The following is a 9,697-nucleotide window of genomic DNA, read 5'->3' as shown; positions in this document are numbered from 1 at the left end:
CAATAGAAGGGTTATTCACTGGCTGGCTGAATTGCATAGCTTTTTCTGGTTTGTCTGGAGAGTTGCTGAAGATGGCGGTGAAAAAGGGCGATATTTTTATGGTTATGGAATTCCTAAGTTCATTTTGATTATTTATTATGGAGTAAAACTAGATGAAGTGAAAAAACTATATGTTCTGAATAGACAGGCTAAATTTGTATCAGGTTTTATTCCTAAGTTCAAATTTTTTACAGCTTTTTTATCTTGAATTTAGATAGTAAAAATTTAAATTTTATTTCCCACATGAATCGGATAGTGCTTGAAAATCAAAGTTTAGTCATGATGCAGGAAAAGTTTATCTGGACAATGCCTATTTTAGTGGGATGTATTTAGGTAAATTAGTGATATTTCTGCATTTACTATACTTGCCTTTTCTTCTATTTCTGCATTCATTTGTATGAACACACCTCATTGGTATAAGAGGTACCTAGAAAAGTTATAGTACATAAATTATAACAAACTTGCAGTACCAGCACACTGCAATGACAATTCCAATTTAATTACATCCAATGAACATATGTAAACACATTACTCCTCTTTGTTGGATATTGCCACACCAATTTATGTACGTGGATTATTCGGTACATTCCATGTTCCATGCATCCAGAATATAAAATCCAAATTTTATTTTTGCAAAAAAATACAACCAATGCATCCAATGCTATAAATCATTGCACCACAAACCATCACAGGACAAACACAGATAAAAAAAAGAAAACCATATGAAAAGACACCAAGTTTATGCCTAAAAGTGAAAAGCTATCTGATAGCTAGTAATCTTTTTTTTTTTTTTTTTCTGTAATGTCTGTTAGAGGTCGATCACAACTGTGTATAACTAACTGATATAGTTGGAATTGGTAGCTATATAATTCTTGGTTTGATGACAGTTTGAGTATTTTTAGATTGAGAGAAAATAAGTGAGCATTAGAGGAATCTGGAGTTTGGGAAATTCTTTGTTCCTTTGTTTCATTTCTTCTACTGCTATTGCAACTACTGCTATTGCAATTTCTGCTGTAACATTTATCAATACTGGTTTCATTCTTAACAACCTATGTATATGATTTACTCGTTTCAAAACTATACCTTATCATGCATGCATTGCCACTTTTATAATTCCTTGCATAGCCATTGTTGTGTCTCATTCTGCTTCAATTCCACCCTGCTTTCGATCACCTAAGGGCTAGTTGTGGGTCTGATTCTGTTGTGATGTTGTTTTTATGTATCTGCTTACTTCTTGCACTAGTGGCCTTTCTTTGTTTTGTGGGTCTGGTGTAGCAGGTTTTTGAATGGTTGGTGTGGCCGATTATTTCCTTCCGATTAAGCCTTGCTATCAGAATAACGGTTTTTTTTTTTTTCATTCAAAAAAGAAATATCCTCCTGCACCTGCCAATGCTCCATATTTATTCCATGAACCTTTTGTATATAAATTTGAATAGTTAAGGAGCACCATATGAAGGACGTATGATTCTTCTTCACTATATTAGTCCGTAATTTAATGTATCAAACATATACTGAACCCTTATCATTGAGGTGTCAACCCTTCACAAAATGTTTGATGAGTGCATATGGAAGCTAATGCTGACATAAAAGACGCTCACGCAATGGAGGCATACAAGGCGATCACGCTAATACTGCACACTTTCTTCTTCTGCTTCATTCCTACTTCATCTATAAAATATAAAACTTCTGATATTATTAAATCAAGTTATTCTATCACAAGTTAATGATACTATGTTGTCTGCAGCTGGAAATTTTGACGCTCAATGCTTCAATTTGAAAACTCGCAAATGAAATACTTTGGTACAAAACTATTATCGCCTGGGACCTATGTTTGGGTTGCCAATAGAGATTCTTCAATACAAAACTCAACACTATTCTAAAACTAACATATCAAGGATATGGTATTATTATTATTATTCTTAATGGTCCTAGAAGCATTGTGGTGAAACCGGTCTTGTCTTTAGATTGATGAAACCATGTTGTGAAAGATGGAGAAAAGTTTGTGGTAAAATTTTGATTACTTTGGCGACCATTTTCATGCAAAAAAAGAAGCTTAAGACAATTTAATAAATGATCCTTATAGGTCTCTTACATCTTAGAAAAGTGTAAAAGATCCTTCCATTGGTAAGTTTTCTTATTACATGGATTTTCATGATTTTCGTCAACTAGGTAATAAAAAAGGAAAAACTTTATTTAGTAGAGGGAGGGCCATGGAATGGTCCTTCTTTTGGTTAGTTTTCTTAGGATAATATCATGGTTTTCATCAACTATTACTAGATTATGGTTTAATCCATCAGGTCTTACACAAAGATTGGTATAATTGGATAGAAAAAATGTTTGGGAAATCATAGACTGAAAATGGATCAGTGTGTAATAAATTTTACTTTTCAAAGGAAATGAACAAGTATTTTAACATAACAGGTGTGGAGAGTATAATTCAAACTTCTTTTAAAGGATGAAAGTGTAATTTACTCTATAAAAATATTTGAGATAAGAGAGAGAGAGAGAGAGAGAGAGAGAGAGAGAGAAACTAGTGTAGGCTATGGAAGTTATATACATAGATTGATAGATAGCCTCTGTTTCTGTTCTATTTCTTGCGATCAAACAATTCACTGTAGCAGCTGTTGAGAAATGGCGCAGGATAGCAATGAGGAACACCCACACGACGCCGTTTCTTCTAAGTCACTCACGGTGGAAACAACAAAAACTCAGAGGCAGAGATTGACTCACGGTGGAACACTAACATGCCCACCTCCAGAACTTCCCACTCTACCTTTCGATCTCCTGCCTGAGATTCTTTGTAGGCTTCCCGTCAAATTACTCGGACAGCTTCGGTGTCTCTGCAAGTCCTTCAATTCTCTTTTCTCTGATCCCAAATTCGCAAAGAAACACCTTCAATTGTCAACCAAGCGCCATCATCTCTTGGCAACCTCAATGAACAACTTGCGTAAGTACGTTCAGTATGATACCCCAATCCCCTCTGTTTTTTCTACTTCTCCCGATGTTACTCAGACACAACTTTACCCTCCTAATAGTATCATCACAGATCGATTTAACTATGTGACCGTGATGTGCTCTTGCGATGGCATATTATTCGGTGAGGTCAATGTTGGTTCTTATTTTTTGTGGAATCCTTCCATTAGAAAATTTAAGTTATTGCCTCCTTTAGAAATTCCACGCCAAGGTGTTCTTTTTAACATAAGCTTTGGGTATGATCGTTTCATTGATAATTATAAGGTGATTGTTGTTTCTGAAAAAAATGAAGTTTTTATTAATACTTTGGGGACCGATTATTGGAGAATAATAGGGGACATCCCAAATGATTACATCATTACAGGAAAGGGAAGATTTGTGAGTGACACTGTTAATTGGTTGGAAATCGTTGTTCCAAATATGCATTTCATTATTTCTCTTGATTTAGAGAACGAGTCATATCAAGAGCTTCTTCTACCTGATTCTGAGAATGATTTATGGGTATTGGGTGTGGTGAGGGATTGTTTGTGTCTCTTTGCAATTAGTGACAAGTTTTTCGATGTTTGGATTATGAAGGAGTATGGAAATAAAGAGTCTTGAACAAAATTGTACAGTGTTCCTGCCATCCAAGTTCGGGGTTTCAAAGCCTTTGATGCTTTATATATTTCTAAGGATGACCAACTGTTGCTGAAGTTTTTTAAGGTGGGAAGTGGTGATCTGAAGTTGGTTGTTTACGATTCCAAGACTGGTACTTCGAATATTCTTAAGTTTCAAAACAACTATCATCATATGTGTCCAATAGTCTACATTGAGAGTTTGATATCACCTTAAGCTGGGATTCAACTACAAAATATATGGTTAGTATTTTACTTTAATATTGTTGAATCACTGTTTATCAAATTTTGATGAAATCTTTAGGTTAAACATAGCTTTTATTTTAAATAGTTTGGTTAATTTGAGTTGTTGATTCTCTTGCATATTCCATTATATTTTAAATAGTTCAAAATCGAAAATTTCATTAAATGGTTTGAAATTTTTTTAATACTATTGTGATGTCATTTTGTAATCAACATCGAATATTCAATTTTAGCACATACGTTGATTTGAATATTAGTAATTAGTTGTTATTAGATGGTGGTAGTTAGAGGATTTTGGTTTATGAAAAAGCTTATTTGGGACATATATATGAGATATTTTGTAGTGAAACTACCTCTGTTGCTTGCTGCTTTCACCATGTTGTATTGAACCAAGACCACACCTGTTGTTTTGTCAACTATTTTATTCAAGCAGTGTCACCACTGCCAACACTTACTGCTGCAATAAGTTTAGCCACCCAAATTAGGTCACTGCATATCTTATTCTTAACTTAATCAATGTAAACTGAGTAAATTATCCATGTCAACTTTTCCTGTTTCTAGTGCTAATATTCATTCCTACATAAAATATCAAATGGGGCTTCTTTACCAATTAACCTTTTGTTTTTCTTGGTGATGATGATAGTTGTGAAATTATAGGACTATTCATGATGTCTAGGTCCTTTCGTTCCTCTTTTTGAAAGATTTAAAATCAGCTATAGTCATATCTTGAAAACTTTGGTTTTCCGATCCCATGACAGTTTGGGATTAACATGATCATCCGCTTTGTTTCTTATCAGTTAAATTGATTTATACACTACTCTAGTATGACATTGTTGATATTAATGAAAATTTCTAATTAAATAATTGATGTATGTACGGCTCATAGTACAGGTGAGTTGCATTCTGAAACTTATAGTGAGATTGTAATGCAATTCTTGGCCTCGTTCTATGGTTTTGAGAATAAGAAGAAATGTTGTTTAGTGCTTTAATTCTCTAGCTGCATATCAAAGGGACTTTTTCTTTATTTTTCATAATGGCATCCATGAGATTTTATTTATTTTCTTTGTTACTTGATTATTTGTAAATTTACTATATGCCAGTTCAGTCATATGTTACTAACAATTGTATTTTTGCTGGCAACGTTTTATATATTTAATAGAAGCAACTATCCTCAAAGTTGGGGTTTAGATACTCTATCAACTTTATTAACTAATTTGCTAAAAGGATTAACTTAAATAATTATTTAAGCTAGATATATAGATAATCAAATATATATTCTAGTTTCTTTTAATGACATACGTTAACTTGAATATTGATTTCTTATGCGTATCATTGATTTCTTTTGTTGCAGGAATCTTGAAATTTTGAAAAGTTCTGATTATTCTGACTTTGCAACTTAAGTACTTGGCTCTGTTTTAAGTGTCTCTGTTCTAAGTCTCTCTGTACTTTTTCTTTTCTGGTTCTATTATAAATATTCAAGTATCTTTGCTAGCATTGGCCACAAATAAAGCTGTAACTATTTTATGAAATTGCAAGTTGAAACTCCATTTTGTTCCTTTGGTTATTGGAGGATGTTTTGACCATAGTCACATGGTTCGCAATTCGCTTCGGTATGTGGTACGGGTTCGGGTACGTGGTTCGTAACTTTCAAAGAATTCGGTACGTAGGGGGTATACATAGCCGGTACGTTATGGGTTCGTTGTACATTTTTTATTCTTTCCAACCTAAGCAAGATGGACCTGTGATGTTTCATGGAGAGGTTTATCTAACATAGAAAAATAGCATGTGTTTTACTATCATAGATAAATAACATGTCCCACATCGAAAGATTTTCTAACATTGGGAGGTAAGTAAGTTTATGAGTAGTGATATATATACATCTTTTTCAAGACAACTATCATGACAACCTTGTTTCTTTCTCTTCTTATTGGTCAAAAACAATTGAAAAAGAAAAAGGAAGAGAGATAAAAGGAACAACATGTGAGTATGGGAGAGAAAGTTGTCCAAAAAGTTGTCACAAATGGTTGTACAAATATCATTTCTCTAAGTTTATAAATACAGTCCCCAACACATTCATCCACTACCACAGCTATCCACTGACATGTGTACTGCAGTACACAAAAATGAAAGAGTGGGCCAGTGGCGTTTGTGGATTTTTTGAAAGTAGTAAATTACTAATTACTTTCTACTTTCAAAGTAGTATTTGAATTAAATTAGTCTAAATTTTGTGTGGGATGTATGGTCTGCCTCGGTACTCTCTTTTCAGAGAATTCATGAGTGAATTTTGACTTACCAATATGCAAACGTATGGCGAACTGGTGCATACGAATTGGTACGCGGTTCCCTAGCAAGTCAACGAATTTTGTGACTATGGTTTTGACCAACACTAATATGACCTTGCTGAAGAAGAGATATTATTGGGTGGTCACATGGTTTGTGATTTGAAGAATTCAACGCTATTATTTAATTCATTTTATCGTGTGAAATTTTGAAGGGTATATATTTATTTCATTTTGACGGTCAAGAGTTTTTTTTTTTCTTTTTGAAGAAACTAAACGAAATATATTAAAGAAACAATCAGTCCCTCAAGCACAAGGTGTGCCGAAGGGAGCTGAAAAGTGTTAATTACATTACATAAAGGCTAAAAGCAGCCATAAAGCAAAAAACAGACATTACACGACAGTCTGTAAACAACAGAAAGTAAAAAACAGACATTACATGTCAGTCTGTAAACAACATAAAGGGTTTTGTCTCCAAAAGGGATAGTCAAAAGCGAACCTGGTGAAGTTTGCTTTCAACCACCAATACGTTTGAAGTTTAACCCTTTCAATACATTTTGACTTGACACAGATGGCGAATGGTATATTCACTAGCTCACATTATGATTAATAATATCTCCAAAGGTATATAATTTGGTGTGATATGTGTGCAGAAGTTGCTTCCCTGCATGAGATTGCCTAAGTAGTAGAGGCATGAACTTTCCCATAGAATGTGTTTTTTGCAAAGAGAGTTACGAGGACAACATTCACGTGTTATTGGAATGCCTAAGAGTTGAACAAGTTTGGCAAACATCAAATTTGTGGGAAGTAATTGACAGTGTACTTGGGGAAAGTAATTGACAGTGTACTTCAGGAACATTACAACATAGAATATGTTATTTTTTTGTTGTTAAATATTCTTCATGCTTCTCAATGTGAACGATTTGTAGCCATTCTGTAGAGTTTATGGAAAAGCAGAAACTTGAAGCCCTCAAACCCTAGTGTTTGTTCCCAAGAGACAAACTCTATACAAACCCTAGTTTTGTTGTTGCCTTTCTAAACCCTTGTTTCAGCCCCCCTCTATCTCAAGGTTTACACTGATACCATGTCTATATTTATAGTAAAAGAATCCTTAATAAAACTGGAACAAATCTAGGCCCGAAAATACGTTTTTGTTTTATTTTCTGCTGTCAAAATCGGCCACCAAATGCTCCAAATCGGCCACCAATTTTTGCCGAACCAACATTTTGGTCAAAACATCCTCCATTAACCAAAGGAACAAAATGGAGTTTCAACTTGCAATTTCATAAAATAGTTAAAGCATTATTTGTCGCCAATGCTAGCAAAGTATTAATTTAATTTTTATTATAACAAAAATATGGTAATTAACTATAGGATTAGCTTAGTTTTCACAACACGAGCAGAAAAGAAAAAGAAAAGAGAGACTTAAAACAGAGTCAAGTAACACAAGTACATCATCAATATAAAACTAAGCCATAATTTGAAATAGCTACAATTGCAAGAGATGACCACCAATATATTTCACATCAAAACATTGTCAACCTTTTTACTTACACAAACTTTGAAATGTCATTGGATCAATTAGATAATTACTTTTCTGTTGATGACATCAACTTCTCAGTTTTTCTTTTCAACTTTGGAACTGGCTTCAAGTGAAAGACCACGTTAACCAATAATACATAAAAGAAGACCAAAATCGTACAGAAAAACATTTAATCTATTACTTTTCAAATGATCAATCTCTAATAATACTTAAGTTGCAAAGTCAAAATAATCAGAACTATTCTTTATCTTCTTCCATTGTATCTAATCAAAATTTCAAGATTTCTGCAACAAAAGAAATCAATGATACTCATAAGAAATCAATATTCAAGTTAGCGTATGTCATTAAAAGAAACTAGAATATATATTTGATTATCTATATATCTTGCTTAAATAATTATTTGCGTAAATATATCTAAACCCCAACTTTGAGGATAGTTGCTTCTATCTATATACTATATATAAAAGAAAATGTCCATTGAATTTACCAATTTGCCCCTAGGAGGGGCATTTTGGTAATTCAATTATTGGAGGTTTTTTTTAGGGTTGGCCTGTGAATTTCCATTTTTGCCCCTAACCAATTTTTTTTAATTATTTTCTAATTTTTATATTTTTAATAACTTTTAATTATTTTCCAATTTTTAACTAGTTTTCAATTTTTCCTCCCAAATTCATTTGCTTCTACATCGCCGTTGTGGGATATTAAGGTATCGTTTGACCCGACTTTTTTCAAACTTCTCTACATTTTTAAGGTATCGTTTAACTTTATTTTTTTTAACCATTCCATTAATTTTTTAAGGAGATTCCATTTAATTTTATTACCTTTTCTTCAAAGGAATTTTATTATCTTTTTATCACTTATATATTTAATTTCAATATCGTTTAATCATCACAATCTCACAAATATTTTTATTCACGTTGTCATTTAATGATCCCAAATATTTTTATCTCCTTTCTTCAACCTCGCGAATATATACACACATTAACGTTTAGAGTAATATTTTATGTTCGTCTGTCTGTTTTTTTGTTACGCTAATGCATATAATTTTTTTAGTGTTGCTTGGTTGAGTGCTACCCTCACCAATTTTTTTTTAACTATTTTCCAATTTTTATATTTTTAAAAACTTTTAACTATTTTACAATTTTTTATTTTTAACTATTTAAAAGTAAGTTGATGGTTCATGGTTTTTAAAGTTTATATCTTGACATATTACAATGATTCACAATTATCCGTCATTTTACCATCTATCCTTTCAATGTAATCTTCCAGACTGAATATTACTAAGCATATTTGAAGAGACTGAATATTGCTCAGCTGATATTACTTTTTTGATGTCAAAGAGATTTTTTATTTTTTAACGGTCAAATTATTAATAACCAATTTCCCACACAAGACGCTAAAGAGTTTAATGTGTTTCTTTCGTTCATTTTGTGTCATGTAAATATTGGTGTTAATCCCTTTTTGGTAACTCTATGACAGTAGCGCTCACTTTTATAATTTTAACTAATATGTAATTTATGATGTTTTCCTGCTTTTGATAAAGCTTTCATAAATATTTTGATAAGATTTATAATTTTTGTGCAATATTCATTAATTTGTTCATTTTTCCTTCGGAACAATTTTTTTACAAAATACGTTACTGAACCCCATGCCTTAGACCATGCATCACAAATATTTGGATTATGCGACCTTCATTCTCAAATTTAGGAAGAATGGTAATATTCCGTAATTTGAACATCTCTCCTTTAAAACAAGTTTTTTAAAAGTGCGTATAATTCACATGAAAGGACTCGACACTAAATTGCAGTTAATATCTACCTTTGTTGTAGATCATGTGAAATGATTTATATACGTTGAAACTGAAAGGCAAAATGATATAAATCAAGTAGAGAGGCATTCAACTATCTGTTTGATTCAGAAGTTTGTTCACCTGAAAGGACTGGATACTAAATTACAGTTAATATCTACCTTTGCTGTAGATCATGTGAAAGGATTTATATACGTGG

At 32.5% G+C, this 9,697-nt stretch overlaps 1 pseudogene; it reads left to right on the top strand.

Annotated features, from left to right (window-relative positions):
- Positions 1-2,670: 2,670 nt before the first annotated feature.
- On the top strand, positions 2,671-3,866 carry LOC146936713 (F-box/kelch-repeat protein At3g23880-like; annotated as a pseudogene).
- The last annotated feature ends 5,831 nt before the right edge of the window (positions 3,867-9,697 follow it).

The sequence above is a fragment of the Medicago sativa genome, chromosome 3 (genome assembly GCF_051527215.1).
Source record: "Medicago sativa cultivar Bolivia chromosome 3, Bolivia_mono, whole genome shotgun sequence".
In the NCBI taxonomy this organism is placed as follows: Eukaryota; Viridiplantae; Streptophyta; class Magnoliopsida; order Fabales; family Fabaceae; genus Medicago; species Medicago sativa.
This window is presented reverse-complemented; position numbering and strand designations above follow the sequence as displayed.